Source organism: Eptatretus burgeri, chromosome 11 (assembly GCF_056783735.1).
Source record: "Eptatretus burgeri isolate ZD-2024b chromosome 11, Ebu_testis_v1, whole genome shotgun sequence".
Lineage (NCBI taxonomy): Eukaryota > Metazoa > Chordata > Myxini > Myxiniformes > Myxinidae > Eptatretus > Eptatretus burgeri.
In genome coordinates this window covers 14,418,279-14,440,533 of record NC_140971.1, presented here as the reverse complement: position 1 = coordinate 14,440,533, position 22,255 = coordinate 14,418,279, and the positions used below count along the sequence as shown (strand labels likewise).

Genomic DNA, 22,255 nt, shown 5'->3' with positions numbered 1-22,255 from the left:
ATAAACATCTTATGACTATTATAAGTAGACTATCCAATAGACATCTTATGACTTTTGAAAGTAGACTCTCCAATAGACATCTTATGACTATTATAAGTAGACTATTCAATAGACATCTTATGAGTATTATAAGTAGACTATCCAATAGACATCTTATGACTTTTATGAGTCGACTCTCCAATAGACATCTTATGACTATTATAAGTAGACTATTCAATAGACATCTTATGACTTTTATGAGTAGACTATCCGATAAACATCTTATGACGATTATAAGTAGACTATCCATTAGACATCTTACGACTATTATAAGTAGACTATCCAATAGACACCGCATGACTATTATAAGTAGACTATCCAATTGACAACTTATGACTTTTTATCAGTAGACAATCCAATGGACATCTTATGACTATTATAAGTAGACTATCCAATAGACATCTTATGACTATTATAAGTGGAGTATCCAATAGACATCTTACGACGATTATAAGTAGACTATTCAATAGACATCTTATGACTATTATAAGTAGTCTATCCAATAGACACCTCATGACTATTATAAGTAGACTATCCAATTGACATCTTATGTCTTTTTATAAGTAGACTATCCAATAGACATCTTACGACTATTATAAGTAGACTATCCAATAGACATCTTATGACTATTATAAGTAGACTATCCAATAGACATCTTATGACTATTATAAGTGGAGTATCCAATAGACATCTTACGACTATTATAAGTAGACTATCCAATAGACACCGCATGACTATTATAAGTAGACTATCCAATTGACAACTTATGACTTTTTATCAGTAGACAATCCAATAGACATCTTATGACTATTATAAGTAGACTATCCAATAGACATCTTATGACTATTATAAGTGGAGTATCCAATAGACATCTTACGACTATTATAAGTAGACTATTCAATAGACATCTTATGACTATTATAAGTAGTCTATCCAATAGACACCTCATGACTATTATAAGTAGACTATCCAATTGACATCTTCTGACTTTTTATAAGTAGACTATCCAATAGACATCTTACGACTATTATAAGTAGACTATCCAATAGACATCTTATGACTTTTGAAAGTAGACTCTCCAATAGACATCTTATGACTATTATAAGTAGACTATTCAACAGACATCTTATGAGTATTATAAGTAGACTATCCAATAGACATCTTATGACTTTTATGAGTCGACTCTCCAATAGACATCTTATGACTATTATAAGTAGACTATTCAATAGACATCTTATGACTATTATAAGTAGACTATCCAATAGACATCTTATGACTTTTATGAGTCGACTCTCCAATAGACATCTTATGACTATTATAAGTAGACTATCCAATAAACATCTTATGACTATTATAAGAAGACTATCCGATAAACATCTTATGCCGATTATAAGTAGACTATCCATTAGACATCTTACGACTATTATAAGTAGACTATCCAATAGACACCGCATGACTATTATAAGTAGACTATCCAATTGACAACTTATGACTTTTTATCAGTAGACAATCCAATAGACATCTTATGACTATTATAAGTAGACTATCCAATAGACATCTTATGACTATTATAAGTGGAGTATCCAATAGACATCTTACGACGATTATAAGTAGACTATTCAATAGACATCTTATGACTATTATAAGTAGTCTATCCAATAGACACCTCATGACTATTATAAGTAGACTATCCAATTGACATCTTATGACTATTATAAGTAGACTATCCAATTGACATCTTATGTCTTTTGAAAGTAGACTCTCCAATAGACATCTTATGACTATTATAAGTAGACTATTCAATAGACATCTTATGACTTTTGAAAGTAGACTCTCCAATAGACATCTTATGACTATTATAAGTAGACTATTCAATAGACATCTTATGAGTATTATAAGTAGACTATCCAATAGACATCTTATGACTTTTATGAGTCGACTCTCCAATAGACATCTTATGACTATTATAAGTAGACTATTCAATAGACATCTTATGACTATTATAAGTAGACTATCCAATAGACATCTTATGACTATTATAAGTAGACTATCCAATAGACCTCTTATGACTATTATAAGTAGACTATTCAATAGACATCTTATGACTATTATAAGTAGACTATCCAATAGACATCTTATGACTATTATAAGTAGACTATCCAATAGACATCTTATGACTATTATAAGTGGAGTATCCAATTGACAACTTATGACTTTTTATAAGTAGACAATCCAATAGACATCTTATGACTATTATAAGTAGACTATCCAATAGACATCTTATGACTATTATAAGTAGACTATCCAATAGACATCTTATGACTATTATAAGTAGACAATCCAATAGACATCTTATGACTATTATAAGTAGACTATCCAAAAGACATCTTATGACTATTACAAGTGGAGTGTCCAATAGACATCTTACGACTATTATAAGACTATTCAATAGACATCTTATGACTATTATAAGTAGTCTATCCAATAGACACCTCATGACTATTATAAGTAGACTATCCAATTGACATCTTATGACTTTTTATAAGTAGACTATCCAATAGACATCTTACGACTATTATAAGTAGACTATCCAATAGACATCTTATGACTTTTGAAAGTAGACTCTCCAATAGACATCTTATGACTATTATAAGTAGACTATTCAATGGACATCTTATGACTATTATAAGTAGACTATGCAATAGACATCTTATGACTATTATAAGTAGAGTATCCAATGGACATCTTACGACTATTATAAGTTGACTATCCAATAGACATCTTATGACTATTATAAGTAGACTATTCAATAGACATCTTCTGAGTATTATAAGTAGACTATCCAATAGACATCTTATGACTATTATAAGTAGACTATCCAATCGACATCTTATGACTTTTATGAGTCGACTCTCCAATAGACATCTTATGACTATTATAAGTAGACTATCCAATAGACATCTTATGACTATTATAAGTAGACTATCCAATCGACATCTTATGACTTTTATGAGTCGACTCTCCAATAGACATCTTATGACTATTATAAGTAGACTATTCAATCGACATCTTATGACTATTATAAGTAGACTATCCAATAGACATCTTATGACTATTATAAGTAGACTATTCAATAGACATCTTATGACTATTATAAGTAGACTATCCAATAGACATCTTATGACTATCCAATGGGAATTCGCGATTTCAAATATCCAGTTGGCAGAATAGCAAGTTAATTTGACAGAAGGCAAAAAAGTATCTGGAGAGAAATATAATTTGCTGGTATGTGATTTGATTTACATTACAATTTCCTTTCTGTTTTCACACAAAATAACGTCTTTGAAAGTACTGGTATTAAAACGTTCCTTGCGTCTCAATAAATTGAAAAGTGTCAGCTGCTTCTTGGATGGCAGATCCATCATGCTTCACTAAATGCCTGCGTTCCACAGTTCACTGCATGACGTTGGCAGGAAATCTCCACGAAAAATGGTGGTTCATTAGCACTCTAATTAATGGGAAAAGCAAACACGTCAAAAACAGGCTGCATATATTCGGGTATTTATTATTTTCCACTGAATGTTGCTGAGCCCAGGAACTCCTGTTATCGTATTGAGATGGGCGCGGTGGATTATTATTTTGAGGGTCAATGGGAAAATCGTGTGTCATAGACTGAACTCGAATCAAAGTGATTGATATTCTTCCTGATTGACTCGAAACGCGATGCACTGTGACCATCAGAAATGTCTTTCATCCAGAGAGCCTGCCTGATGTTAACTAATGCTCACAAATGAATCAAAGACACGTATACATATTGATGTCACCTGAGCTTACTGTATGTATAATCTATACCAACAAGTGTGTGTGTGTGTGTGTGTGTGTGTGTGTGTGTGTGTGTGTGTGTGTGTGTGTGTGTGTGTGTGTGTGTGTGTGTGTGTGTGTGTGTGCGTGTGTGCGTGTGTGTCCTCCATAACTCCAAAACCATAGAACCTTGCAGCCTGAAACTTTGCATGCATACTAAGAAAACTCCAAGGAAGTGCAAGAATGAAAATTGGGTGTTTGGGTTAATTAAAACACCCCCTTTTGAAGATGATTGACGGCCTTATTTAATTATATCTTTTATCGGACGCATCCTCGGTCAATGCTCTCCATAGGGACTTAAGGCATTTCCTGGGTAACCTCGCTGGGGTCTGAAGCCCCTGTGTCTTTTTGGCCTGCTCAACCATGCCTTGACTTGGAACAGGCTACAACGATTTCTTAACGATAAAGTTTTTTTTCACTTTCCTCACTCATATTATCGAAAGCCTGTTCATCATACCGATGAATCGCTGGGTACATCACTTTTGTACGTGCTATAGTTTTCAAATTACGAACTTAGAGTGATTTCATGCATTACGTATGTGATACAGTTTTCCATGATGCGCTCTCACGGACGAATTAAAGTATGTCATCGAAAAATGATTTCATCTTTGAGAATCTGAAATCGTCCAGACTAAATAGGTGTCGAAATCTGATAATTTCAAGAAATAATAATGAGTCATAACTGTCTGCGATTTGTCCCCACCATATTTCCGCAGGGCGCTCAAGGTCCGCCAACAACCCCCTTCTGGTAAAACTACCAAAATCACGAATCATTGCTCACCTTCACTCTTTCATGCCTCCATTTTCCCACCTTTGGAATATACTCCCTCACTCTGTTCAATCCCATTCTTCCCTCCAGACCTTCAAAACAGCTGTTCATCACCACCTCTTATCATCCCCCATCCAAATCCTCGATCTTTTCGACCCCCATTAATCCACCCCAAATGCACCTCCTTCAAATTCCCTGCTTTCCTTCCTGAAAGTCCCTGTGGTGTCCATCTTGTATTCCCCCATGTTCCCCGCCCCATCCTTCTCCCTTCCACAGATCTCCTAATGTCTCTGTTCCCCACTGTTTTGTCCTTCCCACTCCCGCCCCTCTTGTCTCATGCCCCTGCCCCACCCCCCTTGCTGTGCGTTGTGTGTTCGCTCTCATACGAGCCTCGACAAGGCATACAAAAAAAAGAAGCCAATATACCTATTTACTTGAAGCAAGCAAGGCTATGATCTATCCTCCATATATACACAAGAAAATGTGAAATTTCCAAAGCATTAAACTTATCTTTTTCTACTGTTGGGAGAAATATATTAAGTGAACAAAAGATTTAGGAATGTGCCAAAATTAACCAGCTTCATTGAACGATGATGATTTCATGCATTCACTGCGAGACCTCACGCCCTGTTCCCTAGAGGGACTGCCTATCCAGAACTTCTGCCAAATCTGTGTCGATATTTTTTGAGGTTTCACAAGAAGTTCTTCAGGACATTAAAGCAAATCTCGTCAAAAACACGTTTTAAATAAAGTTATAACATTTGCGTGGATTGCGAACCGATGTACCATGTGACGCATGTACGGACAAGCAGGCAACATGGAGGATTATCTGCAATGTGTATTTCACGGGCAATTAAACTTTGCGATGTCTCCAGGGTTATTCTACATTAGACAGAAACTCTTTTGTGGACAAAGTCATTATTTGAACAAATGCATTTTATTTCTTGAACTGCTGCAGGTACGGTGAAGACCAGCTCTAAAGTTAAAGAGATCCTATATGGTATGTAGCCACAGCCTAGCTAGCCGTTCCTTATCAACCATTTAATTGAAGTGCTTGCTCGAGTTCTTAAGCCACTTGCCGAGCGCCCTACAGTTGATAGTGGTATTGCGCCATGTCATTCTGAGCGAATTGTTCACTCACTGCATATGTTTTTCCACGCCATGTCATTCAGAGCGAGTTGTTCGTGCTCCATCATTCTGAGCGAGTTGTTCATGCTCCATCATTCTGAGTGAGTTCTTAGTGCTCCATCATTCTGAGTGAGTGGTTCGTGCTCCATCATTCTGAGCGAGTTGTTCGTGCTCCATCGTTCTGAGTGAGTGGTTCGTGCTCCATCATTCTGAGCGAGTTGTGAATGCTCCATCATTCTGAGTGAGGGTTCGTGCTCCGTCGTTCTGAGCGAGTGGTTCGTGCTCCGTCGTTCTGAGCGAGTGGTTCGTGCTCCATAATTCTGAGCGAGTGGTTCGTGCTCCGTCATCCTGAGCGAGTTGTTCATGCTCCATCATTCTGAGTGAGTGGTTCGTGCTCTGTCATTCTGAGCGAGTTGTTCATGCTCCATCATTCTGAGTGAGTTGTTAGTGCTCCTTCATTTTGAGTGAGATGTTATGAACTAACCCAATTTCCGAGCCGTTTTCTAAATTACCAAGCCAAATTTGTTTCCACTCATCACATGCAGCTATTTATAAAGAATAATGTTTGTGAGCATATCCCTGAAACATCTAAATAAATGCAACAGTGTTTTTTTGGTGAAAGCTACTCAATATTTTTGCATTGTATATAGTATGTACTGTAGTTGGTAATCACACTTACTCCAACCAGCTATTTCCTGAAAAATTGCTGATATTGGCCAAGTGTGTGTGTGTGTGTGTGTGTGTGTGTGTGTGTGTGTGTGTGTGTGTGTGTGTGTGTGTGTGTGTGTGTGTGTGTGTGTGTGTGTGTGTGTGTGTGTGTGTGTCTTGTTCATAAAGCATAACTTATTCTCTTTGCTAACCTCCCCCCACCCCTCTCTCTCTCTTTGTCACATCCTTGTTCAACCCCCTCCAAAAACAGTGCAGCACCCTTCTCCCACTTCAACATATCTGTCACTCTCCACTCCCCTCTCTCGCTGTCTCTGTCTCCATCTCTGAACATATCCGGACGGTGGTTATGGCTGAACGGTGTTTGTCTCTGGACGTGTCTGGGTGGTGTTTATGTCCGGATGTTTCCAGGCGGTGTTTATGTCCGGATGGGAGTTTATCTCCAGATGTGTCTGAGCGGTGTTTCTCTTTGGACAGCCTAGCTCTGGACGCATCCGGGCGGTGTTTGTCTCTGTACGCATATGGGCGGTGTTTGTCTCCGGACACATATGGGTGGTGTTTGTCTCGGCACGCATGCAGACAGTGCTTGTTTCCAGACACGTCGGGCGATGTTTGTCTTCGGATACGTCGGGGCAGTGTTTGTCTCCGGACACATCGGGGCGGTGTTTGTCTCCGGACACGACGGGGCGGTGTTTGTCTCCGGACACGACGGGGCGGTGTTTGTCTCCAGACACGTTGGGGCGGTGTTTGTCTCCAGACACATCGGGGCAGTGTCTGTCTCCGGTCGGAGCAGTGCTTGTCTCTGGTCGAGGCAGTGTTTGCCTCTGGACGTGTCCGGGCGGTGTTTATGGCCAGACGGGAGTTTGTCTCTGGATGCATCGGGGTGGTGTTTTTCTCTGGACACGACGGGCGGTGTTTCTCTCCGGGCGTGTCAGGGTGGTGTTTGTCTCTGGATGTGTTGGGGAGGTGTTTGGCTCCAGACGCGTCGGGGCAGTTTTTGTCTCCGGACGTGTCTGGGTTGTGTTTATGTCCAGATGGGAGTTTGTCTCCAGATGCGTCAGGGCAGTGTTTGTTTCCGGACACATCGGGTCGGTGTTTGTTTCCGGACGTATCCAGGTGTTTGTCTCTGGACGCGTCAGGGCGGTGTTTGTCTCCGTTCCGGGCAGTGTTTGTTTCAGGATGTGTCCGGGTGGGGTTTGTCTCCACACGTGTCCCGATAGTATTTATCTCCGGACGAGTCTGGATGGAAGTTTGTCTCCAGACGTGTTGGGGCGGTGTTTGACTCCAGTCTTGTCCAGGTGTTGTTTTATTGTCTCCGTATGGCTTGGCTTTGGACCCATCCGGGCAGTGTTTGTCTTTGAACGTGTCTTGTAGTTGTTTATATCCGGGCGGTGTTTGTGTCCAGATGGGTCTGGCAGGCGTTTGTCTCCAAACATGTCCAGGCAGTGTTTACGTCTGGACGGGAGTTTGTCTCCAGATGTGTCCATGCAGTATTTGTCTATGGGCGTTGTTTGTCTCTGGACGTGGTCGGGCAGTGTTCGTCTCTGGGCAGTGTTTGTTTCCAGACTGTGTTTATCTCCGGACATGTCCGGGCGCTGTTTTTCTCTGGGCAGTATTTATTGTATAACCGGTAGAAAATGGATTTGAGACATGATTTTGTTTCCATCTTCACTGTTATTCTATGTAGAAGCATTTTGATGAGACAGTATGAATCGTAACTAATGCTTTTACATTAATTTGTAAAAAATTTCTAAAAAAATAATTCCACTATGACATTATGGGGTTTTATGTGAAGATCAATGACAAAAAAATCTCAATTTAATCCATTTTAAATTCAGGCTGCAACATAACAAAATGTGAAACTGTCAAGGGGTGTGAATACTTTCTGAAGACACTCTAGGTTGTGGGCCTCTGTGCTTTTTTGAATACCCTACCCATCTTGCGTTTTTTCTAGTAACCCCCATATGTTAACCTACCCTCCATCTGCCTGTTGCAATACTGACTCAATATCAGTACATTGTTATTCTGTGACCATCATCCCACTCTTACATGAGCTGACATTTGACTACAAAGAGAACCTGCCTTATTATTGTGTTACTGTGACTTCAGTGTTCAACTTTACCCTTCAGATCACAAGAGGCAGCTCTCATGGTTCGTAATTTGCTAAAGAAAAAAACGCTTACACAAGATCATTATCAAATTTGTTTCTTTTATCCTCTTTCTAACCACGTATTTACTCACTGCCATAAAAACGGAACATGATTGTTGTTGATGCGATTTATTTGTGACGTTATGGGACACAGATGCAGTGCAAAATTATGACAGAGATAAATGCTGAGTAATTAATTACCTGTCCATTTAATTGTGACCAAGTCACATAATGCTATGTCATGGCGAATGTTTTTACATCAGGATCGAACGTGGATGTAACAACCTCAAAACCAGGTATTTCACCTCCAGCAGTAATCACTGCATCGAGGTCCAGGGATTGTGTCTACAGTACTCTGGGCAGTTTGAAACCAATTGTGTAGATGGGTCGTGCAAATGTACCGGCACTGAATGGGAGTCATTGTCCTGGGATGTCCACTTCTTGGCATATTTCTGTTGATCCAGTGGCATGAGAATGTCTTCTGAGGTCATAAAGAGTTCCTCTCCTCATATTAAAAGCCTTGCAACATGGTTCACAGAAGACCGTGTTTGAAGGAGTACAATGATTAAATTTCTCTCACTTTCTGACAAACATGGCATTGTAATGCATTGTTCCCCTGCGCACGCGAAGTGAAAAGCGGAGTTGAGCAATTCGTTCATGTCCGTCCGTCCGTCAGTCAGTCGTTCTATCTGTCTGCCCACATTCGTCAGTTTATGATGAAGGAACAACTTTATTTCAATTGAATGTTATATTTTGAACATGAATCGGAAAACAAACCTGCCGTTTTACAGTACTTTGCCTCTGAATTTGTTGTGATCACACATGCATGGAGAGGAGTGAGATTTTTTTTGTTTGTTTTACTCAGTCTGGCTGTCCATCAGTCAAACAAATTGAAAATCATTCCAAACAGAAAACTTACTGTTTTGAAGGACGTCATAAAGAACATAAACTACAGGCACGAATAACTAACAGACATGTAACGTTTAGATAGGTGGTGTAATAGACACTGCGTCAAAGGCGGTAAAATTCTGGAATTTATTTATTTATACAATCTTTATTTTTACGATCTTAATTTTATTTCAATTGAAATGTACACTTGAACAATGTAGAACACAAATTGCCTTCTTATCACTTTCAATAACCTCCAGTTTAGCAGTACTTGGACTTGTTATATAGGGTGGTGTATCAAGGTGGTGTAGAAGACTTCTTCCATAGTGCTAAACTTCCAGTATTTTTTTTAACGATCTTTCAAATCATCATTTTATTTAAATTTAAGTATAGACTTCAACACTGCACAGGGTAACGTGTTCTATGAACTCTCGAGTTAAATAATGTAATTGGTATGTTTTTTTTGGATGACCCACACGCTAATGTTTCCGAAAGACTGTTTCGACTTTGCTCAGAATGCTTCGTGTCACCTCGAACCACCTAAGCGTGCATGAGTTGCACGTGTTGAACCATTATTGCAAGAGGAAATTACATTGCATGGAAACTTGCAATCACGTGTTCTGAACATCACTCATGCCAAAATGCCCTTGGAATGAACGTTGGAACAGTCCTTCAGCAATCCCATTATAAATTCTACATGTTGCATTTTTATGGTGGAGAGTATATTACCCGTATAGTTGAGCATCAAATAATTTCATGTTTGGATGTCGAATGAAATTTTGAGACTGGAGAATTCATATAACACCTTACTCCATGCAGTCATGAGGAAATGGACATGGAAAGGGTTAAATAATAAACAATAATTTCATTTATATCGTTCCTTTTCCCAAAAGAATACAGAGAAAGGAAGAAAAGTAAGAGAAAGAAAGAGAAAGAGAAAGAAGGGGGCCAGGAAGGTGGTGGCATGGATGAAAGAGCAAACGGAGGTGTTGCATATGAGGTGCTCAATCCACAATATACATTTTAAAGACAAATTCCAACTGTATAGCCATTCATCACAGAACTGTATCTGGAGATCCCTCATCAGTTTTGGTATTTTTTTAAATCGCTGGCGATGTCACCGCCGACATTCTCCATAACTGGTAATGGTCCAGGTCAAGGACGAGCCCACATGGCCTCACTATCTGCGTGGTTAACCACGGCTCATGGAATATCGAAGGTTTGGAAAGAGAAGGCATAATTAAGGACAGTTTCTTGCTGAATGCATCCTTTTCAATAATTTGCAGATTATGCAGGAACAACAACTTTCGAGACAACACTACTCTCCGAATCGACTGATATGAGTGCTGTTGTGGTCTGCATTAAACCTGATTGGATCAGAGCCTGACGATGTGGTATCTCCTTAACAACTACTGATGCAGGAACAACAACCTTCGAGACAACCACTACTCTACAAATCAACTTACATGATTACATCTCCGTGATAACATCATCCAGATGCTTGTGTACAACCTGACAATCTGCACAGCAAACAGAAGCCTGGCAACTAGGAGCTGAAGCCACATGGCTGACATCGGGGTTCAGGAGGGAGAGGGTGTGGGTTTTACAAACTGTTCAACTGATGGTGTTAGAGAGGGACAGAAGAAAGAAAAGCAGTTTCATGTTGATAAGCCCACACAATCAAATCTTCTCCCACACCCCACACACTCAAACATTCCCCCACACCCTACACACTCAAACCTTCCCCCGCATCCCACACACTCAAACATTCTCCCTCACCCCAAAGCCTCAACTTGCCCCACAAAGCTTCCCCCCCCCCATCCTGCACCATCCTAATGCCTCGTCCCCCTATCTCTAACTGCGTGGACCTCAAGCATCTGAGGTCTCCACTGTAACCTGACATTTCTCAATTCATATCACTGCCGATACACCAGAATTCATCTGTTCAACAGAATCTTTCTGTCACGTCCCCGACTCCTTGGTGTATCTCCCTAGTTAATGTGTCCTCTGATTGGATAGGCCTGAACCATGCCTTGGAGTTGCAGCTTACTTCAACAACTCAATTTTTCACTGCCCCTGCACTCACCTTAATTGTCCCAACCCCCAGGAATACCTCTGGCTTCAACTTTCCTCTACTACCACCTCTTGTTCATCTATGTGTTGTACCATTCCCCTTACAGTGATGACTCCATCTATATTTCCTTCTCAGACAACATGGACAAACTTTTAACCACTCATCCCAACTCTCTCTTCCTCATATGTGGTGATTTTAATTGTCAACACGCAACTTGGCTGGGTGTTGGTACCTCTCTCACCAGCATGGCACTTCAGCAAAGGACTTCTGTGACTCCATGGGATTAACTCAATCTGTGAGCGTTCCAACCTGGATTTCTCCAAATGGCAACTCCTCCCTTCTGGAATTGGTAATGTCTGACTTTCCCACAAATGTCTCCTGCTCTTCCTCTGCTCCAATTAGTTCATCTGATCATGTACTTGTGAGAGTCAACATCACTCTGGCTATTCTCAGAGAACTGTCTCAATGCCGACAAGTCTAGCATTTCACTCAAGCAGATTGGCGGGGACTGCAAGCAGCCATCTCTCTTCAGGACTGGTCTCCAATATCTACTGCCCCCAATGTTAACTCAGCCTGGGAATTCTTCCATAGAATGCTGCTCTCACTCATGCATGGATTCATCCCATCTCATCTTCAATTATCCTACCACTCTTCATGCCGATTGTACACTGAATTATGTGATGAGGCAGTTGCTCTGAAACAATTTGCCTTCTCTTCCTGGAACGCAAGTCCGACCAAAGGCAATCTCAGTGCATTCCAAAAAGTCCGCAACAAGTGTGTGTCCACTCGTAGAAGAGCCAGAAAACAACATCTGTCCAACCTCAATAATGAACTTTCAAACTAGTTTCCCTCCTCCAAAACCTGGCAGCACCTTGTTAAGTCTGTCTCTGGAGTATGCTCCCAGTCGATCCCTCCCACTCTTCAAATGGCACCATAGCAGTCCACTCGTGAGAAGGCTGAATGTCTCAATTATCTGTTTCCTTCCAAATCTTGTGTCCCCAACCCCTCATTCTCGGTAAACATCCTTCCGTGTCATACCAAACTGCTCCTCCACTCTGTCTTTTGCACCTGAAAAGGTGGGAAAAAATTTTCAACCCTATACTCTGACTCTGCTACTGGACTGGACGGCATCAGCTCATATGTCCTAAACACATGCTCTGCTGCTCTTGAAAATCCTCTCTCTGACCTTTTCACCCTGTCATTTACATTATGTCATCTTCCATCTGCTTGGAAATCTGCCAACATCACTGCATAATATAAAAAGGTGCAAAAACTGATCCCCTCAACTGCAGACCTATGAGTTTAATTCCAATCAACAAGGTCATGGAATACATTATCGCAGTTGATATGAAAACTTTCCTTTTCTCCAACAACCTCATTTCAGATCACCAATTTTTTTTCCAGACCTGGTCACTCCACCTTGGACATGCTCCTTATACTCACCCAACAATGGATGGAGGCCCTCAATGTCATATATGAATTCAGGGCCATCTCTCTTGACATATCTCATGGTATTGATACAGTCTAGCATCCTGCCTTGCTCTCCAACCTGTCTGCCTGTGGCATCCAAGGCCAACTCCACACATGGCTCACTGACTTCCTATCCTCTCATAACCAATGTGTGGCACCCAATGTAATCCATTCATCTCCTCTCCATGTCAAGGCTGGAGTGCCCCAAGGCAGTGTTCTAGGCAGATGTTATTCCTGATCTTCATCAATGATCTCTCTGACTCTCTGAGAAATTCTCTTTGTCAATTTGCTGATGACTCCACTCTCTGCCGTGACATCCCTCATCCTTCAGACTGGTAGGCGGCAACCTCTTCCCTCTCTTCAGACCTTGAAAAAAAAAATCACAAACTGGTCAAACACTTGGAATATGTCTTTCAATCCTGACAAAACCCACACTCTCACTATCTCTCTCCAAAAGAACCATCTGGAAAACCCTCCTATCGACTTTATTAACAATCCTCTTGAGGGAGTTCAGTCATTCAAACTCCTGGGTCTCACTATCAGCCATGATCTTTCTTGGACAAACCACATTTCAACATTGGCCTACAAAGCTAGCCGCCGACTGGGCATCCTCCGCCATACAAAGTCCTTCGTTGGCACACCTGAACTCATATCCACCTACATGGCCTTCGTCCGCAGCTCGATGGAGTACTTGATTCCCGATGGGCTGGCTCCCCTGCCTCACATCTTGCTCAGCTTGATGCTGTGAAAAGACAAGTCCTTCAAGATGATTGGAATCTCCAGCACTGAAGATGAGTCTATGGGCTTATTACTTCGCCATCGCAGACAGGTCGGTGGTCTCTGTCTTCAACCACCTCCTTTCTGGTCTTGCACCCTCTGCTCTTTCCGTGCTTTGTCGTCACACCCCCACCCTCCCTCCCCCCTCACTCACAGGTTTCTGCAGGGCTCACACACCATCAACCCACTTCCGATGAAACTACCAAAATCCAGGATCACTGCTTGCCTTCACTCATTTGTTCCTCTTTTTTCTTGCCAGTGGAATCAACTTCCACATCCTCTATAATCTCATTCTTCCCTCCAAATCTTCAAGATAGCGATTCACCACTATCTCAGATCATCCCCAATCCAAGGCCATGACCTTTTCGACCCTCGTAAACCCCACCCGAATCCCTCCTCCTTCCCATTTTCCAATTTTTCCTCCTTGTAGTTTCCTTTTGCATCTATATTGTCCACCCCATACATCCTCTGTATCCATCTTGTGCACGCCCATGCATGCGTTTTTTGCATCCTGTGTTTGTCTGTTATATGTCCTGATCCGTTCCGTGTGCGGTACGAGCCTTTCCATAAGCCTCAACTATGTATACAAAAAAGCGCATGTATCAGTGAAGAACTTGCACAACTGCAACAAGGTGTTTATGGTTGGTGAGACAGATAAGCGATCAGATATCAGGTGATTCTGATATTATATGTTGGCACACCTGAAGACTGAAGCACAGAAGTTAGGGTTGACTGATCACATGTGGTTTGCTTTTGAGGAGAAAAACATCGTTGCTTTATGCCAACTGCGTAACCCCATGAATCAGTGATGGGATATTGAACAGTGAAAATGGAGATATGAAAGTATAAACTGATGAAAGAAATATAAGAGAATGTGGAGAAATTAGTCCAAGGCAGAGATGAAGTCATAATGGACAAATTTGTGGAAGATATGGCATATTGCAAATCAATCTGCTCGATTAAGCTGCCAGACACAGTGGCGACTTTGCGGTTCCCTGAAGAAAGCCGGAGACACTTTCAATAGGATGTGATACGAAGAGCTAAGGGTGGATAATTAAGAGCAGGAAGGGTTAGAGATGTTGGGAGTTAAGCCATCAGAGCTATTTGCCTCCAACGAAGGGTTAATGCCCAAAACGTCAGCATCTCCTTGCTTCCTATGGTGGTTAGCATACGTCAATCAATGTCCTGTGAAGCAAAAAAAAGTTTGTGCGTTGCCTGTGATCTCACAAACTAGTTCTTAAGTGATATTGGTATTTCACAATGGGGTCAGTTTTATACAAATAAAGAAAGCAGCAGTAGGTTGTAGGATATAGCTGCTTGCATTCTAAACCGCTTCAATCTGCAAGAAATGTTGTGGTGCAATAGAAATCCCGTCAGTCTGCTCGGCATTGGTAATACAAACGTGCAGCATTCCTGATGCCTCGTGACACCGAGCCACACCTGTGGGCAGGTGAGACAGGTGTGTACTAGGCACCCAACAAACACAGGTTATTGTGGCAGGTGTCCCGTCTCCCAGCTGTCACAGCAGCCAAGGGCAAGACATGGCACGGCATGCTCACCACATGCCATGGTAACTGGGAATCTTCATCATTTGTTTTTTGAGCTTGAGCTTCCTTGCTACCAAATGCAATAGCTGTCATAAAAACCCAATAATATAACAATAAAATAATAATAATAACTGGAAGGGCACTCGGGAGAGTGCATAACTAACTCCACCAAGCTGATTCATTAACGTTTTGTATCCCACTGATAGGCCGGATCTGGATTCGGACCTGAACTAAAATTTAATGAGCTTGGTCTTGTCACCTAACCAACTCATCCACCAAGTTCTGTCCGAATCAGTCTATAACCTGTTGAAATATTGTGCTAAATATCGTTTCTGCCCGATCACTCAATGATGAAGGATCACATTCAAAAATTCTCGGATCCAGATCCAGGTCGTCACCAAAATCGAATCAATTCTTCCTTCTTACATGCCCAACCTGCCCGCCAAGTTTCATTCAAATCCGTCCACAACTTTTTGAGATAATTTGTTCACAAAGAAACAAACAAGAAAATGACATTATACAAAGCACGATACTTGATAAATCCACCCCCTCTCCAAAGGTTGCTATGGATACATTAAATTGTCCATTTCATTAGGATTAAAATTTCCACTCTTAATCAAAGCCCAGGTCAATCAGATGAAAATTTATTATTTTTCAGATTGAAATAGATGATTTTAGAAGTTTGACCTTGGGTTGACCTTTGATCTTTTGATCTCAAAACTAGTTGGTTTCCCAATTCAATGATGCAATTTACAAATATTGTTCAAGTTTCAAGTCAATCGGATAAAAAATGACGATTTTAGAAATTCGACCTCAAGATGACCTTTGACCTTTGACATCGAAATCAAGAGGCTTTTCAGTTGAGACTACCTCTACAACTTGTTGAAGTTTTGTAAAGATCATTTTGGAATTATGACCTGTAGGTAACAGACAGACAGACAAACAGACAGCATAACAAAATCGACCGACCAATATACTTGAAAAATCTTCGATTTTGCAAGTAACAAACAAATGGACAAACAGGGGTGAAAACATAACCTCCTTCACCTTCGTTGGCAGAGGTAATAAATGAAACCTGTGAAATCTAAACCATGGATTTCAGACCCGAGTAATTGAAAAGTTATGTCAATTTGCCTGATTTGAACACATTAATTGCACATTGTGCAAATCACAGAAAGAAAGCAGCCATTAAGTTAGCCACTCCCCCTCCCCTCTTGCCCCCTTTCTATTTCCTCTCACCTTTTCCTTTCCACATTCCCTTGTCCATTCCCTTCTCTCTTCTTTTTCCCCCACCCTCCTTTCCCTTTCACTTCCCCTTTCCTCATCCCTTTCCTCATCTCTCCCTCTCCCTCTCCCTCTCCCTCTCCCAACTCTCCTCCTCCCCCTCTCTGTCTCTCCTCTCTTCCTTCACCACCTAACTAACACCCCCACACCACTCTTCCCCAATTTTTCTCACTTTATAAAATTTCATTTTGCATCTTTCTTATATTCCTGTGTTGTTATTTACTTGCTCGATGGTAATTCTGTTGCTTTAATTCCATGCTTCAAGTACACAGTTTGACTCGGCCAATAAATTTGGTGGAATATTGATGTTATCATGGTTCCCGGAAGGAGGCATTGCGTTTAGTCTTGGTGTCTGTAGTGGCCACCTTTTGAAGAATAATTTTTCTATTTTCTATTTTTTTTTAATTCTATTATTATTTAATTTTTCAAATTTCAAGTACATATTAATATTTTTTCAATTTCAATTCTTTAATATTTCAATCGTTTAATTATTTAATTTGCACAAAAAATTCTCAATTTTTTCAATCATTTCGTTTACAAGCAGGGGTAACTCGGCACTGCATGAGGGGGAGGGGGGAGGATTCCCGGCACTGCCCGGCTGCGTGAGTTTTTCTCAGCGGTGGTTTCGGCATGTCTTGGACATTGAAAAGCTATGGAGTTATTGGCCTCATAGCGGTTACCTTTTGCCTGTGGGCCGGCAACAACACTGCCTGACTTCACATCTTAATATACACTTTATAGTGGCCTCAAAACGGATGTCATGGCAAAGGTGAACTAGCTTAAAACCTTGCCCAGATTCTGAAGTACCCACACCAAACACTTGGGGCCTCGAGGTGCTACAATTCAGCCATGAAAGAATAACGTACAAACAAACCAACACCAAATGCACAAGCACAAACACTTGAAAATACTATTAAGATTTTTAAATTTTCAATTTTTTGTTTTTTAAATTCTCAATTATTTTTATTTTTATGGAAGGCATAAAATGTTTTTATTCTCGTTGTCTGTGGTGTCCTGGTTTTTGGAAGAAAAACCCTTTGTTTTCATTATGAGGCAGAATTTCAAGTACTACCAATTGGCTAATATTATGAGTTGGCTATACCCAGAACCATCATAAATCTCCAATCACAGCCCTCTAGTTTGCACAAAATCTATTAGGATGGGGACATGTACTTTAATGTCTTCATCATTCCTAAACTTAATGCTACCCAAATTCAAAAAGACATGTAGAGCACAACCTGATAAGTCTGGACTGTATGGAAGATTATTTAGAACTTACCAACATGCCTCCTGCAAAGTAATTGGGGTCACATTTGCCATGTGAGGAGCATGAGCATTATTGTGCAGCAAAGTCATACAATGAGACAGCAAAGTCATGCAAACCTGACCAACCTCTGCACAGCTTCCCAATTTTCAAGAAATTCCACGAGTTAAACTATTAAACCATGAAGTCCGTGTCTATATAATGTATGTATGTGTGAATGATGGAATGAATGAATGAATAAATAAATCAACAAACAAACAAGAAAGACGTCATGGAGAGCATGAAACTTGAAAAATCCCGAAAACAAATTTGACCTTAAAAATAATTGGTAGTTGAATTCAATGACCAAATGTGGAAATCCTCTACAAATTCCTTTGTCAATTGGATGAAAATTGACAATTTAAAAATTTGCCTATGTTGACCTCAAAAATAGTTGGTGGTTGAATTTAGTGACCTGATGCGCAAAATCTTGTTCAAATTTCAAGTTAATCATATGAAAATTGAGAATTTCAGAACTTTGACCTTCATTGACCTTTTGGCTAATGTTGACCTCAAAAATAATTGGTGGTTGACTTCAGTGACGTGATATGAAAGTGTTCAAATTTCAAGTCAATCGGATGAAAATTGACAATTTTAGAAACTTGGACTTTTGGCCAATGTTGACCTCAAAATTAGTTGGTGGTTCAATTTATTGACCTGCTATGAAAATCCTGTTCAAATTTCAGGTCAATCGGATGAAAATTGACAATTTTAGAAATCCGCTCTATGCTGACCATTTGGCCAATGTTGACCTCAAAAATAGTTGGTGGTTCAATCTATTGACCTGATATGAAAATCCTGTTCAAATTTCAGGTCAATCGGATGAAAATTGACAATTTCAGAAATCCGCTCTATGCTGACCATTTGGCCTAGGTTGACCCTAAAAAAATAGTTGGTGGTTCAATTTATTGACTTGATATGAAAATCTTGTTCAAATTTCAGGTCAATCGGATGAAAATTGACAATTTTAGAAATTTGCTCTATGCTGATCTTTTGGCCTACGTTGACCTCAAAAATAGTTGGGGTTCAATTTATTGACCTGATATGAAAATCCTGTTCAAATTTCAGGTCAATCGGATGAAAATTGACAATTTTAGAAATCCGGTCTATGTTGACCTCAAAAACAACTGGGTGGTTGAACTCAGTGAGCTGATATGCAAATCCTCTTCAAATTTCATGTCAATCGGATGAAAATTGAGGATTTTCGAAATTGCACCCAGGTTGTTGCCCTTCGGCCTATGTTGACCTGTTGACGTCAAAATCAATAGGCTTCTTGCTTCCTGACCAACTCTACCATTTCGAGAAGTTTCATGAAGATCGGTTTGAAATTGTGACCTGTAGGCAAATAACACAAGGCAGACAGACAGACAGACAGACAGACAGACAGACAGACAGACAGACAGACAGACAGAATAACACACGCGATAGACCAATATACCGGTTCTTGAAAAATCTTCGATTTTCGCAAGTAATAAATCTCGTGATTGTCTTCTTTCCTATTAGTCATATGTTCTGTCATGCTTCTCCCACTCTCAAACCTCTTTAACATTTTCGGTCACACAATTCCTTTCATCTCCTCCAGCTTTCCTTCACTGTGCTCACGGCTCAATCACAGAGCCACTTCACACATCGCAACTCGCACGTGCAGTCCTCGTCAATCCACACACTCAATATCCTTGCTCAGACTCAAAAGAGATGATGCAACACAAAAAAAAACAAAGTGTCCCTTCCTTCTTACCTGGTCCCTGCTCGCCAGAACACTCCCCAACCTCCACCCCTCCCCCCTCACCCCTCCAATCTCCCATCATTGCTCATTGTCACTGCAAATGGTAGGAAAATATATTTTTTCCACCTGGCCTAGTTACCTCCTCCTGCACAGTGGTCCTGTGAAGAGGTTTCCTTGTTTCAGGATGAGATGAAGGTTTTGCCAGTTTTTCCACTTCTTCTTTTTCTCTGTAGCCCTTCACGTTTAGTGCCTCTTAGCCTTGTTTTGGGCGAATTTCAATTATAAAATCCTGGCACTACAATCCCGTACCTGCTCCGCTCCACTAGTGTTCTCGTGTGTGTGATTTCCCCTGTCTCACCCCATGGCCTACCAATATCAGAAGTCTGTGCCCAACTTTGCAGACCTGTCCATCCAGCTGCTGCAGTTGTGCCAGATATTGCATGCCTCATGGAAACATTCCTTTCACAGGATGTCCGGACTTTTGTGTTTGTCTCCCTGGATATTGTCTCCTCCACTCTGACAGGCCAGTTCCCACACTGGTGGTGATATTGTTTTGTGTGTTCATTGCCCTGCACCTCCCCCCCTCCACCCCCCTTCCCCACCACCACACCTCATACAATCCCTGCCCCTCACTGTTCATACTCAACTAGATTCAGTACATTTGGCTTTGTGTGCCTCTTCATAACAATATATTGTTTCTTGGTCTGTTCTAACATCCCCCAACTCCAATAACTCAAAGGCCCCTCTCCACAATCATTGAGCCTATGCTTTCCACACTCCTGTTCACTCTTCATAAACTATGGAGCCTTTAATTGCCACGATGTTTTGTGTTGGTTCATACACGTCAGTACATGGCCTAGCAGCTGAGTCATTCTGTGAAGTGACAGGACTTACTCACTGTTTCTTTTCCATCACAAATCTCACCAAAAGCCAACCATTCAATACTGAACTTTGTTATATCAAACTTTTCCTCAACACTTCTCATTAACCTATTCCACCTGGGATATGTTAACCCTTCCAATAAAGTAGTGGATGGCTGCCGTGAATCACAAGCAGGAGGTGTGGACCTTTTCTCTCGATATCTCTTGAGCCTTTGACACTGTCTGGTATCCGGCTTGATCTATAAGGTGTCTTCCTTTGGTATTCAGGGCCACCTACTCAAGTGGTTGTCTCATTTCCTCTTTGAGCAATACATCGTGTAGTCATTGAAAGTGTCCTTTCCTATTATCTCTCCTTTCAGACTGTGATTCGAGTAAGCAGCATCTTAGGAGCAGAGGTATTCTTGCTTATATCAAGTATCACTATTATTCTCTTGCAAACCAACTTTATCATTTTGGTGGTAACTCAACAGTGTAGAATGGAATGTCACTCTTCTGAAAGGCTGGCCACTGCTGAATCAATTTCACAAGAACTGGATAAGATACGCCACTCATCTCTTTGGAATATTGACAATCCACAATCTCTCAGAATATATCTCCACAAAGATCTGCAATCAAACTATCCAATCCACTTCTCTGTACTGCTACCTGAAGAGGTGCATTCACTGGAACCGCTGGGCCCTACTATCTGGCATACATAACCTTTTGTGGGAGGATCACATTGCCATACGAGCATCAAAGGCCAATTGCTGTCTTGGTATTCACTGTAGAGCTACAGCATTCCTTAGCTGCACTGATCTCATCAATGTGTACAAGGCTTTTATATGGAGCTCAATGGAGTAGGGTGCTCCACTCTGTGCTAGTGTCCCTGATACCCACCTACATCCTCTTGAAGCGGTCAAAAACAAGACCTTCCACACAAATTAAATCTCAACACAGGATACCCAGCAATGGTCACTCTTCCACTGGCGGGATCTCGTTTTCTACAAAGTTACGGCTGGCTTTGATCCTCCTATCCTCTGTAATCTCTTCACTCTCCAAGCTACCCCAGGTTGCAAGCATTCCTCCAGAAAACCTTGCTTGCTCATCCTCCCCAAGTCCAGGGCAGTTAGCCATCTGCATTCATTTGTCCACTTATTCTCTCAAATGTGGAATCATCTCCCTATGTCCATTGTCTCATCATCCTCACTTCACTCTTTCATTCAAACATGCTGCTCATCATTAAGATCTGTGAATTATTTCTTCCACACACACTGATTATGTTCCATTCTTTACCATTCTGTTCATCTCCATGCTATTAATTTTTTTTTACCTCCTTTCCTAGTATGTCCACCCTCTTCCTTCCCCACAATGCCCTTTGGTAGCCTGTAAACCCATTATCCTTTGTTATTTAGCTCCTCGATGAGTCTAGACCATTGTGTGGAAGAAAAAGAAGTTGCCAAAACACAAGTGCCATGAGATTTCAGACTGATGAAGGAACCTTGAATATTTTTAGTGGTGAAGATAAATGATCTCTCCTTTCCCGAACGGCTTGGCGTGAAATGATGGATGCAGGCCTTGCAATCTTTTTTTACAATCATGTCACAATCTTTTTTCAAGAAATCATTTCCTTTCCTCCAGAAGTTTTCCAGAAGTTGTGATGCAAAGGTAATGGATTCTGGTCCTTTGGTACCTATCTTACACGAACGTTAATTAA

At 40.9% G+C, this 22,255-nt stretch overlaps 1 protein-coding gene across 3 annotated transcripts in view; it reads right to left on the bottom strand.

Moving 5' to 3' along the window:
* LOC147016544 (TOX high mobility group box family member 3-like) overlaps positions 1-22,255 on the bottom strand; it is a 177,924-nt gene that overhangs the window by 41,636 nt on the left and 114,033 nt on the right. The window lies entirely within an intron of this gene.